We start from the raw sequence: 13,370 nt of genomic DNA on the forward strand, positions 1-13,370 counted from the left end.
CTTCAAAAGGCGGGATTTGTAGTAGTGATAGTCATGTGGAAACATAAATTATACATATTTTATATTCCATAATTTATATTCCATACTATGCAGCATTACAGAAAAATATACGGATAGCGAACATATATAGTTATAGGGGGAAAACGATAACAAAGTAGAAAATCTGGATTTAGTGTATTAATTTTTTAAACGGTAGAGAATTGAACCTATGAGTGTAAGGAGTACATATAATTACTTATTGTAATTACCGTGCGATAGTACCAGTTTCTACTTTGATCGAGTAGTTAAATTGTAAATTCTTCTCGAGCTTGATTAATATTCGACCAAGTACAAATCACAACTTAATAAGTGATGATTAATAGGTATGCATGTTAATTAGGTCCATTTAAAATCAGATACGTTAAAAGTTGAATATAACACACCTTATTAATTATCTTAATCAGACTTATCTGAAATTATTATAGCTTATCGATCTCAACTTACTTTTCATGAAATAAGTAAACAACTATAACTATAACTAAAACATACCATCCTTACATCAAATTTATACACGTGTACGTTAACCGAGTAATAACTATAATTTTAGCAATAAACAAATAAAATTATATATGATGTGCAATTATTCCATATTACTTACCTAGTAAGATGAACAAAACACTATATCGTTATAAAACCGTAGTAATTATATGTAAAATATTATGATTCATTTGATTGATCTAGCTAGGGTCCTTAGTTTTTCATAGTGACCAATATTTACAAACGAAATTCAAATATCTCAAACATGGAAATTCAAATATTATTAGTAGAACTTAGTCTTACATATCTTTTCAAACGATTACTCACTTGAATTTATGCGAATTTATTTGAAATTATTGATTTTGACTAGATTCTTTTTTATTACTTCCTCCATTTTTTTTTAATTGCACCATCTGGTATTTCACGCTTGCCAATGCACTATTTTAACCACTAATATCTCTCATTATACATTTTAAAAAATTATAAAAAATTGATAATTTGAAAGTATATTTCGAGACGAATCTAACAAGATCCCACATGAATATATATTTCCTTACATATAAATCACAAAAAATAACTATATAAGAATATGGGAATAGTGCTAAAACCAAGATGGTGCAATTATTAAAAAATGGAGGAAGTATTAAAACTGATTTTTAGTGGTTGAAAACTAATTTACTTGTATAACTTATAACTATTACAATCCCTTTATTATTGTAATTGAAAATAAATTATTTTACCATCTATTTATAAATAAATTTTAAAAACATAACTTTTTACCTAGTTTTCATTTTGGCGGAATTTCCAAAACTTTGCCGCCTAAAACATTAAGTTATTAAAAAAATAAACTCCAAAAAAAAGGGATGAAATAACTAACTAGCACAAAGCCCTAGGAATCCCTTTCTCACCACCGTTCTACAATTCGCAATTCACCCAAAAAAAACAAACTCACCGTCTGCTCCTCCCCGCTCCTCCCCGCCTTCTCCTTCATCATCCCGTTCTGTCACGCCGTGGACACTTCGAAAACCGCCGCTCAGGTATGTAACTCTTCTCCTTCTTCCTCATCTACTCTGTTTAATATGTTTTTAAATTTTAAATGGTTGGTTTCAATTGATGAACGAATTGATTCTTGATTGAATTTAATTAGAAAAAGATATTCTTTCTGAATTGATTAAACTCAAATGATTTTGGATAGAAACCTGTAAACGAGTTTAATTTATCTCAATTCTAAACAACTAATTTTCCTGTTTTTCCTTGTCATCGTCGGGTGGCATCGATTTGGGATTCCGGCCAGTCTTGCTTTGCTAATTGTGGGTTTCCAGGTATTTATTCTTATCCTTAATTATTAAAATTGAGTCATTTATCTTTATTTATTTATTTAAGTTCAGTTAGAGTGTTCCTCTGTTTTTTTTTTCCAATTGATTTTCTGAATTGTGTGTTTGAATTAGTGTTAATGAGTGGGTTGATATACTGCCAAATGGAAACCTGATGATATTACTACCCTTAATCTGAGTAAGTTCCAAGTTTTAGCCTGCCTGAAGAGGTCTGTGGGGGAAGCTTTTTTACTGGCTAGGGTTTGGTAGGAGACTGGGGTTTGGTAGGAGGCTGGGGTTTGGTAGGAGGCTGGGGTGTGACAGCATCCTGCACATGATAGTATTTCTGGTCAACTAAAAGGTTGCTAGTTAAGGGGGCTAGAAGAGGAGAGAATAGAGAGACAACTTTCTTCAGATTTCCAGAAAAATCAATGACAATGGAGTTTGTGAAAGACATTTGGTTAGCTCTTGTAGGACTCATGGCAATAAGTATTTAGGAAGAATGGCAGCTGAGAAACTGCTACAACTAGATCCAAATAGGGTAGAGAACTATGTTTTAGTATCAAATATACTAGCACAATCAGGTAAGTGGGGCGATGTTAGAAGTGTGAGGGAAAAGATGAGGGAGAAAGGTCTTTAGAAAGATGCTGGCTGTAATTGGATTGAAGTTGGAGGGAAGATTTATAATTTTGTGGTTGGTGATCACATGCTTTCTAAATCAGAAGAGATTCGAGAAATGTGGAGTGTATTAGAGGAGAAGATCAGTAAATATGGTTATGTTCCTGATACTAGCTCAGTGCTTCATGATGTAGGACAATAAGAGAAATTACAAATATTTAGGGGACATAGTGAGAAGCTCGCAGTATCCTTTGGCTTGTTAAAAGCTGTAGAAGGTATGACAGTGAGAGTGTGCAAGAATCTAAGTATATGTAGTTACTGCCATAACGCCATTAAATTGGTATCCAAGGTTGTGAACAGGGAGATAGTTGTGAGAAACATCATGCTTCAAAGTTCCCACCCAACCATTTTTTTCTTTTCTCCTTTCTTGTTGTTGCCTAGTTAGTAAACTCTTTCAATTTTAATTGATTTCAATTTTGGATTTAATTCTGAATTTGATTTTCTTATTTGGTTGAATTTCGCTTTATTTTTCTGTTCTTGCATTTTTGTGCTTAGAATTTAGTGTGTTTTTAGTAAAGATTCTGAATTGAGTTGTGGAATTTTGGGTGCCACTTGGATTATGTTTAAGTCTTGAATTCTTGGTGGGGTTTTCAAATTGATGAATTTAATTATATTTTGATGTAGATTCGAATTTTCCTTGCCAATATGTTGGAGCTTAGATTCTTGCTGGATTTGTAAGTTTAGTGTGTTCGACTTGCATTAGACAATCCATAGAGTGGCAAGTAACAAGTTCATTGGAGCTAGGATTGCTGGTTGGTTAGTTGTTAACTTTTTTCGAGCATGTTCTTGGGAGTGCTGGAATCTGAATCAGTCTATCTTCTTAATTAGTTTATGATGTGAAGGTGGAGAGGCAACAAATCTATTTGTGTGTTTAGATTTACTGTTTGGTGTTCAAATTCACATTCTGCAAAAACTCATATTCTGACAACGGTTTTTAAATGACTAAATCTGTGACTAATCTATACAACTTTTTGAAGAAAACCATGTTCCATGTTATAACAAAACCACAAGCACAATAATCTGATGAACACATCGAACTTTCACTTGGTCACGTAGTTGACCCCAAAGTCATTGTTAGTCACAGGAAATACCTCATCCCATGCGTCGTCATAAATGTTCCCCTTGATGTTCCTTAAGAATTCAGTCAACAGGTTCCCCTTTTTTCTTTCAGCAAGCGATGCAGCAACGGCATCATAAATATCCCCAGCTGTTGAGCTTGACTTAGATCACAAAATGCATGATAATTGGAACTTTTTCCAGCAAGATGGGGAATTGATAACAAAAAATAAGTAGGATTCCACTAGCTGACATTAGAGTGAAAATGCTTGAAAACAATCTCAACAGAGAATATGGATTAGACTTATTTGATCCTTAGTCAAGAAAGAATAAAAAATACACTAAGTAGCAGTATAGTTAATTAGAGGTGGTTTAATCGCAATTTAGGTTAATGATGGACTACCAATTCTGTCAAGCTGCTTGAAACAGGGTCTGCTAAGTTCTGATATTCCCGGTCTGCTGAGTTCGCATATTTCTGGTCTGCTAAGTTCTAATATTCCTGGTCTGCTAAGTTCTGAACCTCAGTTTGTTGATCTAGTTCTGTTTGTTGCTGTGTTCAGTAATGTTCTACTGTTTATAACCAGAAATGTTGACTTATGTGTTAAGGCCAAAGTTGACCATGCTGGATGTGCTGCCACTCTATGGACTGTCTAATGCAAGTCGAACTGTTTGCCTCAGATATGTTATTTTTCTAAGTTGCTTGCCTTTGTACTGTCGTACCTGCCTCAAAAGACTACTACTACTGTTATTGTTGTTAGTGTTCATCATCATCATAATTATTATCTAAACAATTACTCTACATTCATGTTTAAAAGTTATGCAGTTTCTATTATGAGGGATAATTGAGAATGGATGTATAATAGGTTAGAGGGAAAATTTCTTAGCCCAACCTTTGCTAACAAGGTCGGTGAATTTATTGCGTTAGCTACCACCAAAGATAATGTTGTGTTAGATGGTATGATGAAATGTCCATGTGCAAAGTGTCGAAATATTCCATATCACGATATAGACACTATAAAGGAGCATCTCTATAAGTTTGGTTTTAAGCCTAACTATTTCCAGTGGGTTTATCACGGGGAATTACACTCCCAGAAAAATTCTCAAAGTTCTGGCTCCACATCCACTGAGGATGCCTCTAACCCTTATATAAGCATGGTGCAAGATGCTTTTGCACAAGAAGGTCATTTAGAAGATATTGAAGAGGAACCGCATCCTAGTTTCAAGAAGTTCTTTGACATGTTGAAGGCAGCTCAGGATCCATTATATGATGGTTCTAAGTTGTCTTTGTTAGCAGCTGCTGCAAGGCTGGCTAACATCAAGTGTGAGTATAATATTCCTATAAAAGGCGTAGACGACGTTGCTTGTTTGATGAGAGACATGTGCCCAGATGAAAGTAAGATGTCTGATAGTTTTTCCAAGACAAAGAAGCTACTTGCAGGGCTAGAGCTTCCTCACCAAAGGATACATGTATGTCCAAATGGTTGCATGTTATTTTGGAAGGAACACAAAGATCTCAAAGAATGTCTTTATTGTAAGGAAAGTCGTTATAAGACAATAAGGGAAAATGGCAACAATTCTCCTCATAGCGTTCTGATTTATTTCCCTATCGGCCCGAGATTGCAGAGACTATATGCAACAAAATCTACTGATGAGAAAATGAGGTGGCACAATGATAATCCTCGAGCTCATGGCCTAATGTCTCATCCAAGTGATGGAGAGGCATGGAAGCACCTAGATAAAGAGTATGAATCGTTTACCACCGAGCCTCGAAATGTTCGACTTGGTCTTTGTACCGACGGATTTTCACCGTTCGGGAAGACCGGGAGGCAAAATTCTTGTTGGCCCGTCATCTTGACTCCTTATAATCTTCCATCCTCGTTGTGCATGAAGAAACCTTTTATGTTTCTAAGTTTGATAATTCCAGGTCCAAAAAGCCCAAAAGGGAATCTGGATGTGTTCTTGCAACCTCTTATTGAAGAATTAAAACAACTATGGGAGGTAGGATTGCCGACTTATGACATCTCTAAGAAACAAAATTTTCAAATGAAGGTTGCATTGCTTTGGACAATCAGTGATTTTCCGGCATATGGCATGCTTTCGGGATGGAGCACGGCAGGTAGATTAGCTTGTCCTTATTGTATGGAAAAGACTAAGGCATTCACTCTTACCAATGGTGGAAAACAAAGTTGGTTTGATTTTCATCGACCGTGTTTACCCCGTGATCACGCTTTTTGAAAAAATAAGAGTGCTTTTTGCAAAGACACAGTTGAAAACTCTTCTCCCCCGCCACGATTGAGTGGAGAAAAAGTTTGGAATCGTGTATCTTTGATTCCAACAACCCTTGAGTGTATAAGGGATGAAGTTGACCGTCTAGAAGGGTTTGGTGTTTTGCACCATTTTACAAAGCAGGGTGTCTTTTGGGAGCTTCCATATTGGAGCAAACTCTTGATACGTCATAATCTTGATGTCATGCACATCGAAAAAAATGTGTTTGATAATGTGTTTCACACTGTAATGGATGTCAAGGGGGAAACTAAAGACAATGTGAAGGCAAGAAGAGACTTGAAAGTGTATTGTAAACGACGGAAGTTGGAGGCTCGAGATGTTGTTAACAGTAAAGGGAAGGAAGTAACCATAATGCCGAATGCTCCTTTTGTGTTGCCCAAAGATAAAAGGAAACTTGTTTGTGAATGGGTGAAGAAACTAAAGTTTCCTGATGGTTATGCTTCAAATTTAGGCTATTGCATTGATTTAAAGGAATGTAAGCTATTCGGTATGAAAAGTCATGATTGCCATGTTTTTATGCAGCGGTTGCTTCCTGTTGTTTTTAATGATTTGTTGCCCCTAAATGAGTGGAATGTAATTACTGAATTGAGCCAATTTTTTAGAGATCTTTGCTCAACCACCTTGAAAGTTGATCACATGGAGCGCTTAGAGGATAATATTCCTGAAATTCTTTGCAAGTTAGAGAGAATATTTCCACCTGGTTTTTTCAATTCAATGGAACATCTTCCTATTCATTTGCCTTATGAGGCAAAAGTTGGTGGCCCGGTTCAGTATAGGTGGATGTACCCTTTTGAGAGGTAACATTCTAAATTCTTGTAGAACTTTAATTATTTTAATAATATAGTTATAAGATTTATAACAAAAAATTTTACCCTCTAGGTTTCTATACCATTTAAAAAAGAATGTGGGTAATAAAGCTCGAGTGGAAGGCTCAATTTGCAATGCTTACCTACTAGAGGAGATAACAAATTTTTGCTCTCTTTACTTTGAAGAAGATGTTAACTGTAAGGTGAAAGATTTAGGATTGGGTACATGTGTTGATAATGAATCAAACATTGATCCCGATCTACCTGAGATGTTTTCTTCAATTATTGGGCATAGTTCTTCGGAAGGCCAATTTTGTTACCTTGATGAAAAGGATTACAAAGTCGCTCATCGATATGTTCTAAGTAATTGTGAAATATTACAACAATATCAAAGGTAATATTCTTTGATTTTAAATTATATATATATTACCTACAAGTCCTTAATATGTGTAAATACTAAAATAATTAACAGTTTATTTGAAGAACAAATGATAAGCGAGCGAAGGTGTCAAAATTCAGATGAAGTTTGGATTAAATGCGAAGACAAATATCCTGATTGGTTCAGGGACTATGTAAGTTAATCTTTGTGATAAGTACACAAATATATATTATATTTATATTTATATTAACTTGTATTTTGAGCATTCAATTAAGTCAATAACCATAGTGACATATTGCTCCATCTATTATTATAGGTATTGAAAAAGGGCATCAATACTGACATTATTCGCTCATTAGCATCAGGACCACTGACAAGAGTTCGAAAATTCAATCGATATCACATTAATGGATATCATTTTCATTCGTTTTCTTATGGAAAGAATAAGTCAACTATGAACTATGGTGTTTGTGTAAAAAGTGTGCAGGGAGATGATTTTTATGACATTCTTCAAGAAGTGGTGGAATTGACTTATGTCGGAGCAAGAAAGCGTCACACAACAGTGTTGTTTAAGTGTGATTGGTTTGATGTTGGACGTGGTACTAGGATACATGAAAAGTACAATCTTGTTGAGGTGAATCATTCAAAGAGATATCCAAAGTATGACCCGTTTGTACTGGCCTGCCAAGTTGAGCAAGTCTATTATGCTCCTTCTCCAGCTAACAACATTGAAAGAAATCAATGGTGGTTTCTTTTTGATGTAAAGGCAAGGGGAATTATTGATGCCCCAATTGATCCTATGGCTTTCCAATTACTAGCCAATGAAAACCCTTCATTGCTATCCGAGTTTCAGGCCGAAGAATTTGTAGAAAGCGATGAAGAAAATCAAGTGCTTTCCTCTCATGAATATGAGGAGGTGGAGGAGGAGGAGGAGGAGGAGAAGGCGCAGGGGAGGAGGAGGAGGCGGCGGAAGAGGAAGAGGAAGAGGAAGATAGTTTATTTTAGATTAGGACATGTTACCTAATTTTATTTTGACTTTATTTTTGATAGAAATTTGAGGAGCTCTCTTGATTGACTCCCCTTTAAACTAAACTTATGCATATACAACATATTTATAGTTGTTGTGTTCTGGTATCTAGATTTTTTATTCCCCTCATCTATCTAGATTTTTCTTTAAACAATTCTAGACATTTTAGTTACTAGATATTTCTAGGTTAGCTCTAGATATTTCCTAAGATTATTCTAGATTATAATTTACAATTACATATTTCAAGATTTTTCTAGATTAATATTTAACAATTTTTAAATTATTTAAATAAATGTTGTGTGTTTGTAGCTTCTTGTTTTTACAAGTTTGACTAATTAAGTTTCTTTTTCCTGTAAACGTATAAATATAGCTTTCTGCCTCTTTGATTCAAAATATTTATATTGTTATAGTGCCTTTGTTACCTTTTCTCTTCTCATTTTATGGCGTGCAGGTTGATTGATAATGGTTAATACTAGAGGTGGCTTGAGGGGTGCTATCACTAGGCCTCGAACTGTGCCCCAGAATCGCCATGCTTCTCCCCCAGTGCCTGGGAATCGCCATGCTTCTCCCCTTGTGCCCCGGAATCGCAATGCTTCTCCCCCAGTGCCCCTGAATCGCCATCCTTCTCCCCAGTGCCCCGGAATTTCCATGCTTCTCCCCCAGTGCCCCGGAATCGCCATGCTTCTCCCCCAGTGCGCGATGAAGTACATGATTTTTCCATGGAAGAACAACCTACTCATCGGCGTGAGATGGAAACCGATGATGATGATGATGATGATGATGATGATGATGATGATGATGATGATGATGATGATGATGATGATGATGATGATGATGATGATCCTAATGGAAATGGAGCTGAATTTCCTGATGAAACGGGTAATCCTGGTGCTACTCAAATTTTGCACAAAACTGATGGGCTATGGTGAGTACCTCTAACTGAATTTAATTTTCATTGTATATATTTTATATGTGGGTGGTTTCTAAGTAATTTTGAAACAAGTTCCATTCTCGTGAAGTTGTTAATGAAGTCGTTGAAACTTCATATAAGACTTGTTTTATGGGACCATGGAGCAATTGGAAAAAGTTCCCATAGAAGCACAAGGAATATGGTGGAAGGCCTTTAAGGTGAAAGATTTCTTTTTTATACACCTTCTGAGTCTTTATTTTCTTCTCATAAATCAAACATTCATTAACAATTGGTGCTTTCATGCTTAATAAAAGACTAAGTTCTCTTGGGATCCTTCGATGGCTATACTGGTAAAGAAAGGATGGCGACAAAAGTGTTCTAGGCGGCTTTCAGATGTAGTGTGTAAGATGTTTAGAACAAAAGGCTACCGTGCTAAATGGTGTCACCCAAGCATTAGGAAACGACTTGCAGCGTTGAGAGCAACTGAAGCCTTCAAAAAGAAATTTGATCAATGTTCTATTAACAGAAAGAAGCCCGGAAAAGAAACTCCTATCCATTGCTAAGGATCTAAATCATCTGAGCAAGTTAGGATTTAACTGGTATGTCTTCTACCACATATTCAACTTGAATTCATAATCTACTGATCTGCCTGATGTATCTGCTTCGTGCCTGCGATTCTAAGTTTATACCTGTTGCTACTGTTCCGAATGTCCGGCCTTGTGGCACAATTAGTTGATCTTTTAGCTGTTGTTATGATATTCTTGGTCTGCTAATTCTGAACTTCAGTTTGCTTATCTACTTCTATTTGTTGTTGTTTCAAATTTGTTAATTAGCATTCACCTGCAATACTTTGAATACTTGTTAATTTCTCTGATGTTTGTCCTATGCAGGCTGTCTGTGATGTCATGTTGTATAGGTTCATCTGTTATTTGCTGGTTGTACTTGTTAGCTGTGATTCTTTTCTTCTGAAAGTAGGAAAGTCACTAAATGAGCTGATTGGATAGGGTAGAACTTAACAAACGCAACGTACACGTGACAAGGGCCGCTAGCTGAAATCTGATTGGCTAGCCAATCATAGTTGGTGGCTTTTTAATTTGAAAACATTCCCTAAGCGTAGTCTATGGGTTCAGTACAATCAGTTCTGCGAAGATTTGCTGATGTACTGTATTTCCATTTTAGTAACTTGATTGATTCAGTCTACCTGATTTGCTGATGTATTGTATTTCCATTTTATTGACTTGATTGGTTCAAAGTTTTAGCTGATGTATTTCTGAATTTTGACAGTCGCACCTAATCCTTTAGCCCACGAGTTTATAATACAGTTTCCCTTCTGTCACCGTTCAGGCGTTCACAATCAAATCTTTTGGGCGTTTTGAACCTGTGTCTTTTTAGGTTAAATGTTGAGGAAGTAGGATTTAAGAGTAAGTGTTTCTACTTGAATAACTATGATCTGATGTCAATTTAGAGAGTACTGGTGAACGGTGATGAATATTTAGGAGTGGTGGATAATTCCATAGGCGATGAAATTGAAAAATAAAATGAAGGATATATATAAGTACGGATATGACACTGCAGTTTGTCTGTGTGAGAGGAATTGTCAAACTGGCAGCTAGCTTGCTGACTTGCTGTTGTGAGCCTAGCTGAGATTAGCCTCATACAACTTCTGCTTGCTTTAGCTTGGGCTGGCTTTATCATGTGCTAAGTCATAGTGTATGTGCAATTGCACGTAATTTTAGAAATGTCCTTAGACCCAGAAAAAAGGATATTGCTTGTCGAATACCGGTCTGAATATAGGTTAACACTTGCAGAAATGTCCTCGAGTCTTTCAACTTCAATTCTCCCAACCCACTCACTTCCAGCCAATCTACCAACCAAAGGGTTTGGTTGCTCTTTGTCCTTTGCCCATTTACTAAATTTTCCCCTTTCAGTCACCCGCAGCAAGCTACAAGCACAGCAAAAAATTTATCAATCCCGCGTGAAAGACTCCAAAATTCTCATCCATCATTATATTTTTTTGGATTATTTATTGCAGTTATAACTTGTAGGCATGAGGAGTCTAAATATGACGTTCACAGCAACAACAGAGATATAGAACATTATAGTAAAAGGATAAGATTCAACTGTATCAGAGAAAATTAGCAATAGGAACGACTACTGAATTCATTTGCATTGGTTGATCCAACAGATTTCACATGGCTTCCAGTCTTGAGTAATTCCCATATATGTTGTATAGGTTCATCTGTTGTTTGCTGGTTGTACTTGTTAGCTGTGATTCTTTTCTTCTGAAAGTAGGAAGGCCACTAGTCTGATTGGATAGGGTAGAACTCAACAAACCCAACGTCCACGTGCAGTATTACAATGCTCGTTTATCATAATTTTCGAATGCAAAACTTCATAAGTTCATCAGTTCCATTGATCAGTTGAATGCAAAACTGAAAATATCTTGATTCATAATCAGTTACAACAGTTTCATTGATGAGTTTAATGCAAAACTTAAAATCTTCCTTAACTAACTTTTTTATAATGAGATACATTGGGGGAATTGGCATTACCATGGGAATTGATCCATGGTTTCCGCCACAAAATTTCATAAAACTTTATTTTCTGATATTCATTACCACTTATCAAACAGACAGTCCGTCTGTAAATTCCTTTCAATTCCCTGAAATTGGGTTGTCGTTGTTGTGAAGCTTTTGAAGTGGGACTTCAGCACTAGTAATATCTATCTGATTTTGCTTCTTTTGGTTTAATTTTTGTTGTAGATTACTGCATTTCATAAAGCATTGCTGGCAAAACACGGACACTGCTCAGTGTAGCTATATGCCTGTGTAGACATTTGACATCCACTATTTTTAGCATATGTACTTTTGAGCTTCATTGAACCAGTTTCCACTTTCTAGTCTGTTACTTGCAATGATTTACGGAAGTCCTGATCAATTGGACTTTTTAACCTTCAATTTTCTTAATATGACGAAATATATGCACTTTGTCAGTTGATGTCTTCCGGTGGTTGGCTGGTAATGATTTTTTATGAACTTCAATTTTCTTAATATGACGAAATTTATGAACTCTGTTCCTGCATAAGCCTTCAAAGAACCTGTTTTAAGTGTTCTTGTTAATTAGATTATTTTGCGTTGATTAGCAATAATCTGGTGATTTTGGTTAGGTTGTTAAAAGAAAGGGTGTCTTAGCAGTCTGCATCACTTCTTCTGCTGATTTTGGTTAGGTTGATTAGCAATAATCTGGTGATTTTGGTTAGGTTGTTAATAACTTCTTCTGTTGTAGAATTTGAGATTGAGTGTCGCTGAGCTTGTAAAATGCATCACTTGCTTTCTCTGCCACTCCTGCCAGGACACGATATTGAATAGAAGCAATAACATTGACAAACACATTCTCCTGCACATATCATTCTACACTCATTGTCCAAAAAAACTAAAGTATAACAATATAACTACATTACTATGTAAATATCGAGCTTCAGCAAAAGTAAGAAAGCTGTTAGCATTAATTTAGGAAGACATAGGGAGACCGACCTTGTTCTTGGTCTCACAGCGTACATCTAACTGTTTTACACGAAGACTGAGCTTGCCTGCTATCTGATCGCCGATGAACCAAGGGACACAATGGCACCCTGACCCTATTTAATTCACCTTACTTGTTAGTTACAGCCACTGGAAATGAGCCAAGTCAGTTTGGTTCATTACACAGTCCTTCCAGCCTAGAAGTATTAGGATTGTAGGACGTTTTTGGAACTTGATTCATCCATTTGCAGAAGCTGTAGACGTAATAGCCTATGAGTAGAATATTGCAGCACTTGTTCTGTAATTGCATTTGATTATTGGCGGTATGAATGGTTTTCGTCGGTAACATACAATATATCTAGTTATACAATTTTTAGGATTTAGCAACTCTTAGGATTACATTTGATAGCACTTGAATCATGTTTTTGGAATTAAGGTATGACTTAGGTAGACGATATACTTGACAGCTACTGCAGTGTTAGAACTTAATTCAGAACTTAGAGCTTTGAAATTCAGAACTATCAAATTCAGAACTTCATTCTAACAAAAACTCTAGTCAATCTGAACCTCCAGCTTTTTGATTCCAAGGTTCTTAGCCATTTCTAGTCCCCCAGTTAGAGCTAACACCTCAGCTTTGAAGGCAATACAGTGGCTTAAGTTGAGAGAGCAAGCAGACACAAACGTACCCACATGTTCAGTAATGTTCTACTGTTTATAACCTAAAATGTTGACTTGTGTGTTATGTTCCAAAGTTGACCATGCTGGATGTGCTGCTGCTTTCTGATCTGTTATTTTTCTAAGTTGTTTGCCTCTGTATTGTTGATCAGGTCTGTACCAAGTCTGTTGATCAACTCTGTGATCTGTGCTATTGTCTTTTT

This window comes from Spinacia oleracea, chromosome 4 (assembly GCF_020520425.1).
Source record: "Spinacia oleracea cultivar Varoflay chromosome 4, BTI_SOV_V1, whole genome shotgun sequence".
Lineage (NCBI taxonomy): Eukaryota > Viridiplantae > Streptophyta > Magnoliopsida > Caryophyllales > Amaranthaceae > Spinacia > Spinacia oleracea.